Genomic DNA, 17,031 nt, shown 5'->3' with positions numbered 1-17,031 from the left:
TCGTTTACCAATTACAAAAAGATGTCATTTCCGGTCTACTTAAGGGGGCGGCTCTCCCATAGGCACCAATGCGATAGCAGATGGGTGTGGTCTTCTTAGTTCATTGACTTCCATTGAAAAAATAAATTAGGGTGTAGCATATCCCACTTCCTCTTCCATCTCTGCAATGACATGTCCCTGTGATCAGTGTGTCTACTGCCCTCTAGTGTCAACTTGATGTCAGTGCAATAAGGCCATGGTTCTCTTGTCGTCCCATGCCAACAACCCACCACAGTGGATGCCTCAATCAATATGTGACATATGGATGGTAATATAAAGAGGACACAGTTAAAAAATGAAAGGAGAGTAAGAAAAACATCCAGTGAAAGTGAACAAACAACAGGTTGAGGGAAGTGGAGGATCCCTCAGCGATCGCTTGCATCTCTCACAGGTGGCTGCTGGCACGTTCATTAGGGAGGACAGACTCATATTAATGGCTGGAATGGAATTAATAGAATGGTCTCAAACACATGAAATACCTGGTTTCCATGTTGCTGATACAGTTCCATTTACTCCATTGCAGCCATTATTATGAGCCGTCCTCCCATTATCAGCCTCCTGTGATCTCTATGTGTGACATCTTAGTGTAGCCAGTTTATCAGAGTTTTGTTTCCAGAAACTATGCCACCTCTCACCTACTTCCTCATAAGTTAACTCAAGCTGATTAAAGTGTGGATTCCATCTCATCTACAAGAATAACAAGTTATGTTGAAGCTACTTCCCTGCCTTGCAGTAGACACACCAGATTTATTTTCTCTGCAGTCATTTCCCACAGGTCAGCGAGCTTTAAGCCAAACTCTTCTCAATTGTGATCTGCGTGTATCTAATCGTAAGTATTATTTATATATATGTTTAAAGCTGTCAGAGAAAATATAGTTAATGGCAGAAATGCTTTATACTAATAAATCCCAGCAATTAACATTCAAGTCAATGTTGATGGTTGGAAATAGCTGTGTGTGAGAACCAGACAGGCCTTGATAAAAAGGCTAAGTTTAGCATATTTAACAAAGTCTGTCTTGAGTAGTCTTTGGCCTCAGGTGATTAAATAGTGTGTGTGTGTCTGTCTGTCTGTCATATCCCTCAGTGCAGCTGTCAGGGATTATGGAGATAATGGGAGAAATGTTTTATATTATTAAATAAAAGGACCAAGTTTACATATTTTTGAAAGTCTGCCTTAATTAGTCTTCTGTCTTAGGTCTCAGGTGGTCTTAGGTGATTACATAATAAATCCATATCATATGATCCATAGCATCGCCTACATTGAATCCCAGTATGTTATCCTCTCTCTCAGAAATGATGTGGACTTGGACAGACTGTCTGTGTGTCAATCTCCTGCTTCTCCTCCAAAGAGCAGGCTCTGGTAGAGTGACCTCACATGTTATTTTTGTGTGTGTGTGTGTGTGTGTGAACAATGTGAGAATTTGCATGAACGATGGCTACGGTTTGCACTTTCAGTACTAGGCTATTCCATTGGCAACCAAGCTAAATCAAGCAAACCTTAAGTATTTGGGCCAGGTTTGGTGTTGATCTTTAGTGTGGTCTGTTAAAGTTTGAAAGGGACCAACCGTTGATGATATGCATGGTCGTTTTTGATATTGATTGGTTGTTTTTCTTTCCAGAGAAGTTTGAGGTTCTTGGTCTGACTCGTGCCATTGTTGCTGTGGCTGGTGATGACATCATTCTGCCCTGTTACATCAAACCCAACATCAGCGTTGAGGACATGAGAGTTGACTGGTTCAGAGTCAACCTCCCAGACACTCAGTCAAACATTAGAGTCCATCTCTACCAAGACGGCAGAGACAAATACCATGATCAGATCCACTCCTACAGGGGAAGGACATCGTTGTTTAAAGAGGAACTGAAGAAGGGCAATACCTCTTTGAAACTGACCAGGGTACAAGGCACTGATGATGGACATTATAAATGTCTTGTTGAGTCTAAGACACATTATGATGATTCCACCATTCAAGTCTACGTCAGAGGTACATTTCTTAAATACAACAACCCATGTGATGTTCCTCCCAATCTCAGTAGTACTTCATCTCCAGTCTCCCTTTTTGTCTGTAGCTATAGGATCCAAGCCAGAGGTTTCCATTGAGGGACAGAAAGAAGGAGGGATGGCTCTGCTGTGTGTAACTAAAGGCTGGTTCCCTGAGCCTGAGTTGGAGTGGCTGGACAGTGAAGGGGTCACTCTGTCTGCTGGACCGTCAGAGACAGACAGGGACTATGAGGGATTCTACGTAGTCAAACTAAAGACCATCATAAAGGAGACTGACATCAACCGCTTTAACTGTAGACTAACACAGAGGCAGCAACATGAGGTGATTAAGATGGAGACAGAGTTTCACATCCCTAGTGAGTAACATCATTATTGTTTAGAACTCTAAAGTATTGTAATGTCAAGATGAAACCCCGTTGGTTTTGTAGATCCAGCTATATGCCTCCACCTCAAATGAATAGAAAAAATAAACACAACATTAAACCAGGAAATTAGATGATGGTCATCTTTTCCATTAATTTGGCATTGAGGCATATTGCTGGAGCTACACAGCTGATGTCATGGGACGTGGTTTCATTTGAGGTCTGTAAGCGTCTGACAAAACATTCTTTATGAGTGAAATGTCCCTTTAATATTATTATGTGGTAGCATTGGTTACATGTCACTGATCTCAGTTGATTTGTGTCTTGCAGGCGAGCTGATCCTTGTTCACACAGAAACATGGAAAGTGGCCCTTGCAGTGATTGTCTCTCTGGTCATTGTCCTTGTGGTCATATCAGCTTTCAGTGTCTGGTGGCGGAAAAGTTTGTACAATGACTACAGTCATAGAAAACTTATTAAAGGGTTTATTTGACTGAATGTAAATGTTTTACAGTGCAGTTTGCAGTGACATACACAAGGAGTTGGGAACTAGAACCGAATGCTTGCTAGTTCAATTCCCCGAGCAGACAAGATGAAAAAGATCAGTTAATCTACCCTTGAGCAAGGCACTTAACCCTCATTACTCTAGGGTCACCGTCAATAATGGCTGATCCCTGGTAGTGACCACACTCGCATGGGGAGTTGGGATATGCAAATAAACACAGTTCCACTTCACAACTCACTCTCGTATAAGTTAAACACTTGTATATACAGTGAAACAGGACAAATATAAGCCCCCCCTGTTTGACGTTTAGAAGTAAAAAGCAGACATTGGTCAGATACTGTACAGGTGTATTTAAGGATTTGTATAAAATAAAATTCAGTTCACAGTATAGGGCAAACATTTCTATTTAAAACAACTTTCTCCACAAAAATAGTAGATGTTTTAATATAAGGTTTATTTAAATCTCAGTGCATGGTTTACCTGAAGCACATCAGTGTAACTTCTTCCTTCATGTAAAGGACTTTATCAGAAAACATCTTGAGTACCAGTAAGTCATTTTGTGGACTTTTCCTCAAACTGTTATCTATTGTCATGTCTGTAGATGCATCCAAAGCTGAACACAGTCAAGAGATAGTTAAGTGGTGTCTTACTGTCAAACATGCAGGTTTCTCCTCCAGAAATGGAACTTTGTCAGAGAAAACACTGTGGTTCTGTGTTCATTAAGTATGCTCTCTGTTTTCTGTTTTATTTCTGCAGAGCAAGTTAAAGATGAACTCAGACTTGAGTTGAGAAAGTAGTGTCCAACAGTCCTATGCATGTGTCAAACTCATTTCATGGAGGGCCGAGTCTCTGCGGGTTTTCACTCCTCCCTTGTACTTGATTGATTAAGGTCACTGATTAGTTAGGAACGCCACACACCTGGTTGTCTAGGTCTTAATTGAAAGGAACAACCAAAAACCAGCAGATACCAGGCCCTCCATGGAATGAGTTTGACACTCCTGGTCCTGTGCATTGGGTCATGTTTCCATTTTAATAATTGTCTTCTTCATGGATGTGAGATGTGTTCATTAAGGATGTTCACTCTAACGGTTCTCTTTTCATGTCTGCAGAGAAAAATCTCATCACTCGTAAGCTGAGTAAGTTGTGTCCAACAGTCCTATGCATCAATGTGTCATTTTTTTACTCCCAATTTGATTGTTATACCAAACAACAATTGAAGACAAATAATTCCCATTACATGTGTAACAGAAATGGATAGCGTACAGCAGCTAGTTTCATGGATTTAAAATCCTTACATATTTGACATTAATGCTTTTTATCACATTGTTTTTACTGTCCCCATCCCCCTGCCACACAAGGAGTTGAATGAATTATTCACCATTAAGAATGCTATACTTTGACTTTAATTGATCTGTTTGTCTGCAGAGATACTTGCTGATCAGCTGGGTAAGTAGGAGCACGATGCATTACTAGACCCTTATGGTCAATACACAATACATACATGTATATTCTAAGCCAGGGTTCTCCAACCCTGATCCTGTAGTGCTGCCGTCCCGTAGCTTTCAATCCAACCTTAGTTATAACTAACCTGATTCAATTTATCAACCAGCAAGTTATTAGAATCAGGTGCACTAGATTAGGGTTGGAGAGAACACCTACAGGGTGGTTCTCCAGGAACAGGGTTGGAGTTAAAACCTATAGGGTGGTCTTCAGGAACAGGGTTGGAGCAAAAACCTACAGGGTGGTTCTCCAGGAACAGGGTTGGAGCAAAAACCTACAGGGTGGTTCTCCAGGAACAGGGTTGGAGCGAAAACCTATAGGGTGGTCTTCAGGACCAGGGTTGGAGCAAAAACCTACAGGGTGGTCTCTAGGAACAGGGTTGGAGAGCCCATTTCCAAGGGCTTACAATTTGCATTGTGCAAATAGCACAAAGATGAGTCAAAATTATGTGGTAAAATATCACTGTATTGGAATAATTTTTTACTCACTGCTATGGAAATTTTTACACAAAGAATGATATTGTTTTATTAATTTATTTCAAGATGTTTAATTAGCAAGAATTATAATTAGTTTTATGTTTAATTTACCCACAGATTTAGTAAACATGAAGGGCTGTCCAGGTAAATGAATGATACTGAATTGTATTTAAAATATATTTCATATCATATTTCTGTTGCTTAAGGTATACTATATTATGGTAGAGGGATGTATTTTTACACCATGTCACTTTGGATATGTTTCTGGTCCCGAACCTTATCAATAAAGTTTAGAGATTAAGAGGAGATTTGTCATTGTGTTCCAAGGGCACCACACAGTATACTCTACTGTAATATTACATTACCATAGTTTCTGGTATCCCCTAATTCTGACATACTCTCTGTTTATATTGTAGAACTTGAAACCATCAGAAAACATGCAGGTCAGTGTGTTTGTTGTACTCTCCAGTCCACCCACCTAGAGTTTAGGGCTGGGCTGTATACCGTATTTTACAATATTCTGGTAGTGATGCACGAAAAGTTTTATTTTTTTTTAAACTTTACTTTCCATAACGGTATTTGACTGTTTGGTTTGTTAAATGTGATACGCCGTGTGTTACGTCTATTTTTATAGTTTACTTCGCTATTTGAGTCATCTCTCTCCGCTCTCTCTCTCAATGTCGCATTCCACACAGACCTAGCCCCGCCCCCTGTCACTCATGGAGCGCATTTGTTGTTCCTCTTACCAAGAGACAACTGCATTCAGTCTCCGTATCAATGCACTATGTGCAACAATGTTAATGACAACTTTTCACTTTGCTTCTTATTAATATAAATACACTAGCGTTCTATAATTACACTATACGTTTGTTTCTTACATCTGCAAACAGCTAGTTTGTATTTTCTAAGCAAGTTGGGCCTAAATCTTGTTAGCCGCTAATCGTTAGCTAGCTAATAAATGTACCGAGCCAGAGCAAACGTAACTACCTACTGTATACAGACGGATAATCCCAGTAATGGTGTAGAACTAACTACAGTACCAGTCAAAAGTTTGGACACCTAATCATTCCAGGGTTTTTCTTTATTTGTACTATTTTCTACATTGTAGAATATTAGTGAAGACGTCAACTATGAAAAACACATGGAATCATGTAGTAACCAAAAAAGTGTTAAACAAATCAAAATGTATTTTATATTGGAGATTCTTCTAGTTTGCCTTGATGACAGCTTTGCACACTCTTGGTATTCTGTCAACCAGATTCATGAGGTAGTCACCTGGATAGCATTTCAATTAACAGATGTCCTTTGTTAAAAGTACATTTGTGGAATTTCTTTCCTTAATGCATTTGAGCCAATCAGTTGTGTTGTGACAAGGTAGGAGAGGTATACAGAAGATAGCCCCATTTGGAAAATTATCAAGTCCATATTATGACAAGAACAGCTCAAATAAGCAAAGAGAAACGACAGTCCATCATTACTTTAGGACATGCAGGTCAGTTAATCCGGAAAATGTCAAGAAATTTTAAAGTTTCTTTAAGTGCAGTCGCAAAAACCATCAATCGCTATGATGAAACTGGCTCTCATGAGGACCGCCACAGGAAAGGAGGACCCAGAGTTACCTCTGCTGCAGAGGATAAGTACATTAGAGTTACCAGCCTCAGAAATTGCAGCCCAAATAAATGCTTCACAGAGTTCAAGTAACAGACACATCTCAACATTAACTGTTCAGAGGAGACTCCGTGAATCTGGCCTTCATGGTCGAATGTGTCCATGTCTTTGTGAGACGCAGAGTATGCAGATGATCTCTGTATGTGTGGTTCCCACCGTGAAGCATGGAGGTGGTGTGGGGGTGCTTTACTGGTGACACTGTCAGTGATTTAGAATTCAAGGCACACTTAACCACAGCATTCTGCAGCGATACTCCATCCCATCTGGTTTGGGTTTTGTGGGACTATCATTTGTTGTACAACAGGACAATGACCCAAAACACACCTCCAGGCTGTGTAAGGGCTATTTGACCAAGAAGGAGAGGGATGGAGTGCTGCATCAGATGACCTGGCCTCCACAATCATCTGACCTCAACCCAATTGAGATAGTTTGGGATGAGTAGGACTGCAGAGTGAAGGAAAAGCAGCCAACAAGTGTTCAGCATTTATGGGAACTCCTTCAAGACTGTTGGAAAATCATTCCTCATGAAGCTGGTTGAGATAGTGTGCAAAAAAAGCTGTCATCATGCCAAAGGGTGGCTACTTTGAAGAATCTAAAATACATTTTAATTTTAAACATTTTTTGGTTACTCCATGATTCCATAATTGTTATTTCATAGTTTTGATGTCTTTACTATTATTCTACAATGTAGAAAATAGTTAAAAATAAAGAAAAACCCTTGAATGAGTAGGTGTGTCACAACTTTTGACTGGTGATGTATATCTGCATGTTTTTTTGCGCAACAGTTTCTTCTAAAACAAAGAGGAATAAGCAAAGCAAGAATATGTATGCTACATGAAGTAGCTAACAAAAACATGCAATGTATCCAAAGATTGTAGAGTCCCCTAGGAAACATTTGTCAACACTTTGGTTCCTACCGTGTCACAATAACTCCTCCCTGGCATTTTCATTTGTTGTCATGTCAAACACTGTATTTAAAGTGCCCACTATTATATTCAAACTATTGAATTGGAATAATCATTTTATTTCCTTGATTCCAACAGTTCACCAAAGTATTTTGCTCTAAATCGCAAGTCAAATCACAATTGCAACATTCGGTTAAAAATAAAGCATAGATTGTTTTCCATATCGTGCAGCCCTACGTGGCATTGTGGAAATGATTTTAATTATTCAAAAGCATAAAATACTGTCATTCCGTCAATTTATTTTAAGTATTGTGATATGATATTTTGACCATATTGCCCAGCCCTACTAGAGTTTCACATGAATATTAATATATTCACATACTGGTATTACTTGAAATAACATGACCACACATTCACATCTACAGTATGTTGTTGTCAATAACCATATATGTCTACAGTAATGTACTGTGCAGTAAGTCCTGCAGTAAACTGTCCTCCCACATATTGATGTTCTTATTTTTTACTTCACAGTGGATGTGACTCTAGACCCTGATACAGCATATCACTTATTCATGTGTCCCAGAGCAATGTACTGAGCAGTAAAATGCAGTCCCCCATATTGTTATGTTTATTTTGTTTATTCTAATAAAGTGTGTGTTTCTCTCCACAGTGGATGTGACTCTAGATCCTGATACAGCACATCCCAGACTCATTCTGTCTGAAGACAGGAAACAAGTTAGATATGGAGACATAAAACAGAATCTCCCTGATAACCCAAAGAGGTTTGATATTGTTCCCTATGTCCTGGGAAAGGAGGGTTTCTCTTCAGGGAGATTCTACTACGAGGTGCAGGTGGAGGGGAAGAATGGGTGGACTTTAGGAGTGGCCAGAGAGTCCATCAACAGGAAGAAGTATATTCGCCTGAAACCTGAGAATGGATGCTGGACTGTTTGGCTGAGGTTTAAAGAATACAAGGCTTTAACTGACCCCTCTGTCGTCCTCTCCCTGAGAGAGAAGCCCCAGAAGGTGGGGGTGTTTGTGGATTATGAGAAGGGTCAGGTCTCATTATACAATGTAGAGGCCAGGTCTCATATCTACTCCTTCACTGGCTACACCTTCACTGAGAAACTCTATCCATTCTTTTATTCTGGTGCTACTGGTAACTCAGACCCACAGGTCATCACTCCTGTAGGTGTCACTGACTAACTGTTTTATATCAAACATTGAAATACTGGTTGTGTGTGTGTTAATGTCATGACTTTGCCCTGTTGGGTGAGGTTTATGACCCCCCCATAAATACCTGTCCCCCTTTTCTCTCCACTCTACAGAATGGACTCTTGGAAAGCCCTGTGTTACCACAGAGAAAGTATGGTAATATCAAAAGGCAGGGGAATGGAACAATAGTTCCCTTTCTCAACCAGTTGAAAGTGTTCGTTGGTACATAAAGAATATGATGTCAGATCAGTTGTTGTCTGGGACATTATATCTGATGATAGGATGACATAAATTGTATCTTGGAAAGTCTACACATTCTAGTTATCAGATTCACATGGAATTAAATATGGAACTATTTGTGAAAATATGAAATGTAATTTTAACTTTTAAATGAGAGAATTGTTTTCATAAGTAAACTATGCTCACTCAGTGGCCACGCCCAAGTGAACAGACATTGGTTGAGAACTATGAAACACGCCCTTCTCTCCTCCAGTACAAAAGTCCGTTGCCGGAAGTTAACCTTAGTTCCCAATGACGTGAGGACTGGTGTCCGTACGTTTATAAGGGCTAATTTCAACATGGAGGTGATGATCACCTCGCTGAAATGGTGTATTTCGACTAGACCAGCCAGAATACAGCATAAACTGATTATGGCAACTTAGTATGAACATTGAACGATTATTTACTGAAGAAGTGATACATCCTAGACTTCAAGTTATCAGCTGCAGCTGTAAACGTATGTGGCCTAGGAAAGGACAGACAATCTCCTAAGAACGACAGGGTACTTTAATGTACCCGCTCTACAACACTACGACCAGAAATATTCTTCAAAGGACAATGGCGATCTCTGCTGGGCAAACCAGTCTTCCATCCTCGACCCATCTATCGAAGGGCAGCTCAGAGTAAATATATATGTTGCATTTTTCTTCACCGAATGGGCAGTTATTAGAATGCATAAGATTCTGTATTTACGGTAGAATAGCTTTTCAAGGTCCGATAGAGTCCCAATCCCTTTGTCACTCCATCTTCCCGCTCTTTCATTCAAACCCAACCCCCTTCTTTTGTGTAACAAGCTGTCATATTGGGTTAGCCCACTAGGGGATTTTCATGACATGATTAGTAATCGATGTATTATCGATCCTGTGTATATATATGTAATTCTGTGTGATTATTTTGGTATTTAGTAAATAAATAATTACACCAATTTGTGTATTGCTAATTCAACTTGTTAGCCAGGGTTCGTGCAGTACTTTATGACCATCCGAATGAGACTGAATAAGTTGACGATTAATGATTGACTGCTATTGATATTAAAGATCTTCAGATTTTCAAGAGATTGGATTCTGGAGATAACTGCTCTATATAAATGAATGCTTCCGTGGTGCCCCAGGTTATTAATGGTTTAATTGTTGCATGGTTTAATTCAATCACATAATCAATTAAACGTTAGGTAATCGATTTGATAAAATAGCATGTCATATAATTTAATCAGTCAGAGACACAACATAATTGGTACCCCCTGTGAGGGATCTAAAATAGAATGACACTTCTATTTTGATTCAGCCTATATGCATTACTCAAAGTAACAATGTTCTCCTCCAAATGCTGCAGACCAAAGACGATCAGTTAATGAACACAATGACTAAGTTGGATGACAAATCAGCAGAACTCATTGAAGTTGCTGACCAAATGAATGATGAGATAACTCAGGTGATGAAGATGAAAATATTGATTTCTAAGCAAGCGGAGGAAATCTCATCACCGAATCTCTCGCTCCATACTCAAGACCTCTATCTGCAAACAATGACAGATACGTTTGAGACCGAAAGGAGCAAGTGCAACACTCACATGTCCAAAATCAGTACTCTAAACTTTTTCTGCCTTTGGACCCAAATGAGAAATTCTGTGTTCTCCTGGGACCCAAGATTAGGAAAATATGCAACTATACATAAATATCAGTACTGTAAGGGGTGCGTGGCAGGGAAGTCAGATGCAGGAGAGCAGAATTTGGTAATAGCCTGAGCAGTTTAATAGCAAAACCAACAGCATGAAAATAACAAGGTATGGGTACAAAAACCCGTCGCGTACCAATCAACACGTGCACAAGCACTTACAATAAACAATACCACACAGAGACATGGGGGGAAACAAGGGTTAAATACACAACAAGTGATTGAGGGAATTGAAACCAGGTGTGAGAAAAAACGAGAAAAAACACATGGAAAATGAAAAGTGGATCGATGATGGCTAGAAGACCGGCGACGCCGACCGCCGCCCGAACAAGGAGTGGACCTGACTTTGGCGGAAGTCGCAACAAGTACATTTCATTGCCCTTATTGCCTAAAACAAATGCAACATAGACAAAAACAAATAACAATGTCCAAATATCCATATAAATATGTATTAATGTTTAGTTTCCCCCATTAAAAACATACATGTTTCTGGAACTACTGAACGTAACGCGCCAATGTAAACTCAGATTTCTTGATATAAATATGAACTTTATCAAACAAAACATACATGTATTGTGTAACATGAAGTCCTATGAGTGTCATCTGATGAAGATCATCAAAGGTTAGTGATTAATTTGACCTCTATTTGTGCTTTTTGTGACTCCTATCTTTGGCTGGAAAAATGGCTGTTTTTCTGTGGCTTGGTGGTGACCTAACATTATCTTTTGTGGTGCTTTCACTGTAAAGCCTTTTTGAAATCAGACACTGTGGCTGGATTAATGAGAATTTTATCTTTAAAACGGTATAAGACGCGCCCTGCACTTTCACTGGCCGTTGTCATATCGATCCCGTTAACGGGATTTCAGTCCTAAGAAGTTTTAAAATACAATAAATAATTTTCATTCTGAACTGGAATAAACTGATTGATCACATCACACAGATGAATAACAGATCACACACAGGCTTTTTGATTAAGAATAACAATTATTATTGTATTATAACAGCAACAGTTCCAACCTAGACTAGTTTTCAACAATCATTTCTATAGGAAAATGTACAATAGGCCTGATCATTTTCATCTTCATCTGTACTGTTTCCCTACCTTTGACCCCATTCCTGGTCAGCCAAACGATACTGCGATACTACGGGTTCTGACAGGGTTGACCTGTTGAAGCGAACGTCGAATAGACACTTGATGAGGTTAATTCGTCTACAACAGCGATTACGCTAAACTTGCCACAGCTTTGAAATTAGAATTCAGTGGCTCTGCGAATCGCAAACACGATAGCTCTCTGGCTAACACTGTCAAACAAGCTTGTATGGAACACCCACAAGCTTACTGTCATAGGCTTTGTTCAGCTTACTTTGGCCTACTCACTGAAACAGGAATGGAAGAGCTGTTTCCATTCAAACAAATGTTTCTGTCGAACATGTATCCCACCTTCAGTTCCTACTTGGGCCCTATAGCCTATGTTGGCCTGTCTATCTTACAACTCAGAGAGCTTGCAAGCACAGCTTTTTATGTTTCAAAAGAACAATGCTAAGAGCCCTGACCACTCGGTTTTGAAGTTTGACCAGGAGCACTCACTCCAGTTAGAGGGTGAATTATCAGGTATTGGAGCATTGAAAGATGATGCACAACAATGGCTTCTACCACGAAACCACAAATCCAATAACCACCGCGGTCAAAATAACTGTGAAGTATGTCGTCATCGAAACAACTACCGCTACAATCGACCTGTTCACTACGTTCCTGCACCCAACCCACACAGTGTCAGAGCACAAGGGTAACAAAGGGTTAAAGGACGATCAAAACGTAGACCAATCTTCTCCTGCAGTTCCACTATATGAAGAACGAAGGCGAGAAACATTTGAGAAAAGGGTAAAAGATAAGTCACAAAGACTAGATGGGGATTTGCCAGACACCAGGTCCGCAGGAATTAACACCCTTAGCAAGGACATTGAAAATCGTATTTCTCCCGCTCTCCCTCGAGAACCTATCCAGGGCCCGCTTGATTAAGAAACAAGCCCACAGGCTTTATCTATAGACTTTGATACAAAGGTTGCGAAGAAAAAGGCCCAACGCTTCGTTAAAACCAAGCCCACTCAAAATACAAAAAGTAAATCTGCTTTCACCTTGAACAGAAATATTTTTATCCATCCTACTGCAGTTATCACCTTTTGGATGACATACTGTAGATATGCCTATTCTCTTGTTTTGGAGGCTGGGACAGAGTGGGTGTGTTTTCTCCTCTCCTCTTTGCAGTATGTAATGGGATGTGTGCCACCCTTTCCAGGAGGACTATGGTGTTTCCTGTTTCTGTTTCCTGCCTGTCCCAGCAGTCTCACATCGCCACTAACCACAGCCAACACATAGACCCAGAGACACACATTTAGAATATAGCTCATATACCCTTTCACACTACTGACTGAACATGTAAGGGGTGAGTACTGGCGGCAGAGAAGTCAGACGCAGGAAAGCAAAAACTGTGTTTCCAACAGCGCAGTTTAATAATAAAAACCCACCGGAAGACAGAACAATCAATAAATGGGTACAAAATCCGACGCACACCAGACATAACGTGCACAAGCACTTACAATAAACAATTCCGGACAAGGACATGGGGGGAACAGAGGGTTAAATACACAATATGTAATGAATGGAATTGGAACCAGATGTGTGGGAAGACAAGACAAAACAAATGGAAAATGAAAAGGTGGATCGGTGATGGCTAGAAGACCGGTGACGTCGACCGCCGAACGTCGCCCGAACAAGGAGAGGGACCGACTTCGGAGGAAGTCGTGACAGAACAGGCTGAACAGAGCTGTACTGGGCTGGCCTGCTTACGTATTTAACATAGCTGCAGGAACCATGATGGACAGGACCATGTGGAAGGTAAATATCAGAGCCAGCCAGTACAGTTTGGTTTGGCCCAGTAGTGTTAAAAGGGGGATACAGTTTACAGCACTGCTCTAAGACTGGTATGGTGGAACTTTGTTGGTTATTCTCAAATGATAATGTACTACACCTCATAATACAGTGCACTGCATTTGACCAGTGCACCACAATGTAGAGCACTGTTTAGTTACCGTATCAGGCAGTTGTCAAATATGTAGGTACCATGATATACTAGTCAGTACATTATTTCTTATTAATACAAGCTGAAATAGAATGAAATAACTAGTTTGTATTTCCCAACATGATCAAGTGCTTTCATCTCTACAGCACAACAGGCACACTGCCATGGCCAAAGATGGTGGATAAATGAAGACAGTTGACTCCTGCCGTTTACCAATGAAAAAAAGTTGTCAGTATTGGGTCTACTTAAGCGGGCGGCTCTCCCATAGACAACAATGCGATAGCAGCTGGATGTGGCCTACCTAGTTCATTGACTCCATTACCCGCAGTATTAGACTTAAAACAAATCATCCAGCGATCATACACTGTTTACCAGGGGGCAGGGCTACTGACGTTAAGGCTAATCTGAAGATGGTGCTAGCTAAAGCAAAAACTGGCGAGTGTAGAGAGTATAGAGATATTGTTATCCACATCGGCACCAACGATGTTAGGATGAAACAGTCAGAGGTCACCAAGTGCAACATAATTTCAGCATGTAAATCAGATAGAAAGATCGGCATTGAGTAATTGTCTCTGGCCCCCTCCCAGTTAGGGGGAGTGATGAGCTCTACAGCAGAGTCTCACAACTCAATCGCTGGTTGAAAACTGTTTTCTGCCCCTCCCAAAAGATAGAATTTGTAGATAATTGGCTCTCTTTCTGGGACTTACCCACAAACAGGACCAAGGAGGAGGGACAGACTCCATCCTAGCTAGAGGGGTGCTCACATTTTATCTATGAACATAGACAGGGCTCTAACTCCCCTAGGTCCACAATGAGATAGGGTGCAGGCCAGGCAGCAGGCTGTTAACCAACCTGCCAGCTTAGTGGAGTCTGCCACTAGCACAGTCAGTGTAGTCAGCTCAGCTATCCCCATCAAGACCGTGTCTGTGCCTCGATCTAGGTTGGGCAAAACTAAACATGGCGGTGTTCGCCTTGGCAATCTCATTGGAATAAAGACCTCCTCCATTCCTGCCATTATTGAAAGAGACTGTGATATCTCAAAATAGGGCTACTTAATGTTAGATCCCTCACTTCCAAGGCATTTACAGTCAATTAACTAATCACTGATCATAATCTTGATGTGATTGGCCTGACTGAAACATGGCTTAAGCCTGATGAATTTACTGTGTTAAATGAGGCTTCACCTCCTGGTTACACTAGTGACCATATCCCCCGCGAATCTCGCAAATGCGGAGGTGTTGCTAACATTTACGATAGCACATTTCAATTTACAAAAATAAAGACGTTTTTGTCTTTTGAGCTTCTAGTCATGAAATCTATGCAGCCTACTAAATCACATTTTATAGCTACTGTTTACAGGCCTCCTGGGCCATATACAGCACAGCGTTCCTCGCTGAGTTTCCTGAATTCCTATCGGACCTTTTAGTCATGGCAGATAATATTCTAATTTTTGGTGACTAATATTCACATGGAAAAGTCCACAGACCCACTCCAAAAGGTTTTCGGAGTCATTATCGACTCAGTGGGTTTTGTCCAACTTGTCTCTGGACCTACTCACTGCCACAGTCATACTCTGGACCTAGTTTTGTCCCGTGGAATAAATGTTGTTGATCTTAATGTTTTTCATCATAATCCTGGACTATTGGACCACCATTTTATTACGTTTGCAATCGCAACAAATAATCTGCTCAGACCCCAACCAAGGACCATCAAAAGCAGTGCTATAAATTCTCGGACAACCCAAAGATTCCTAGATGCCCTTCAAGACTTCCTCTGCCTACCCAAGCACGTCAGAGTACAAAAATCAGTTAACCACCTAACTGAGGAACTCAATTTAACCTTGCGTAATACCCTAGGTGCAGTCACACCCCTAAAAACTAAAAATGTTTGTCATAAGAAACTTGCTCCCTGGTATACAGAAAATACCCAAGCCCTGAAGCAAGCTTCCAGAAAATTGGAATGTAAATGGCGCTACACCAAACTGGACGACTTCCGACTAGCTTGGAAAGACAGTACCGTGCAGTATCGAAGAGCCCTCACTGCTGCTCGATCCTCCTATTTTTCCAACTTATTTGAGGAAAATAAGAACAATCCAAAATCTATTTTTGATACTGTCACAAAGCTAACTAAAAAGCAGCATTCCCCAAAAGAGGATGGCTTTCACTTTAGCAGTGATACATTCATGAACTTCTTTGAGGAAAAGATCATGATCATTAGAAAGCAAATGACGGACTCCTCATTAAATCTACGTATTCCTCCAAAGAGTCTGAACAACTCTGCCAGGACCTAGGATCAAGGGAGACACTCAAGTTTTTTAATACTATATCTCTTGACACATTGATGAAAATAATAATGGCCTCTAAACCTTCAAGCTGCATACTGGACCCTATTCCAACTAAACTACTGAAAGAGCTGCTTCATGTGCTTGGCCCTCCTATGTTGAACATAATAAATGGCTCTCTATCCACCGGATGTGTACCAAACTCACTAAAAGTGGCAGTAATAAAGCCTCTCTTGAAAAAGCCAAACCTTGACCCAGAAAATATAAAAAACTATCGGCCTATATCGAATCTTCCATTCCTCTAAACATTTTTAGAAAATGCTGTTGCGCAGCAACTCACTGCCTTCCTGAAGACAAACAATGTATACAAAACTCTTCAGTCTGATTTTAAACCCCATCATAGCTCAGAGACAGCACTTGTGAAGGTGGTAAATGTCCTTTTAATGGCATCAGACCGAGGCTCTGCATCTGTCCTCATGCTCCTAGACCTTAGTGCTGCTTTTGATACCATCGATCACCACATTCTTTTGGAGAAATTGGAAACCCAAATTGGTCTACACGAACAAGTTCTGGGCTGGTTTAGATCTTATCTGTCAGAAATATATCAGTTTGTCTCTGTGGATGGTTTGTCCTCTGACAAATCAACTGGTGATCCTCAAAGCTCTGTTTTAGGAACCACTATTGTTTTCACTATATAGTTTACCTCTTGGTGATGTCATTCGGAAACGTAATGCTAACTTTCAGTGCTATGTGGATGATACACAGCTGTACATTTCGATGAAACATGGTGAAGCCCCAAAATTGCCTACCCTGGAAGCTTGTGTTTTAGACATAAGGAAGTGGATGGCGGAAAATGTTCTACTTTTAAACTTGGACAAAACAGAGATGCTTGTTCTAGATCAGAAGAAACAAAGAGATCTTCTGTTGAATCTGACAATTCATTTTGATAGGTGTACAGTCGCCTCAAATAAAACTGTGAAGGACCTCTGCGTTATTCTGGACCTTGATCTCTCTTTTGACAAACATATCAAGACTGTTTCAAGGACAGCTT

At 40.5% G+C, this 17,031-nt stretch overlaps 1 pseudogene; it reads left to right on the top strand.

Moving 5' to 3' along the window:
- The first annotated feature begins 1,311 nt into the window (after window positions 1–1,311).
- Window positions 1,312–8,693, top strand: LOC139384727 (butyrophilin subfamily 1 member A1-like; annotated as a pseudogene).
- The last annotated feature ends 8,338 nt before the right edge of the window (window positions 8,694–17,031 follow it).

This window comes from Oncorhynchus clarkii, chromosome 26 (assembly GCF_045791955.1).
Source record: "Oncorhynchus clarkii lewisi isolate Uvic-CL-2024 chromosome 26, UVic_Ocla_1.0, whole genome shotgun sequence".
Lineage (NCBI taxonomy): Eukaryota > Metazoa > Chordata > Actinopteri > Salmoniformes > Salmonidae > Oncorhynchus > Oncorhynchus clarkii.
Note: the sequence above shows the minus strand (reverse complement) of the source record. Positions and strands in the feature narration are given on the sequence as shown.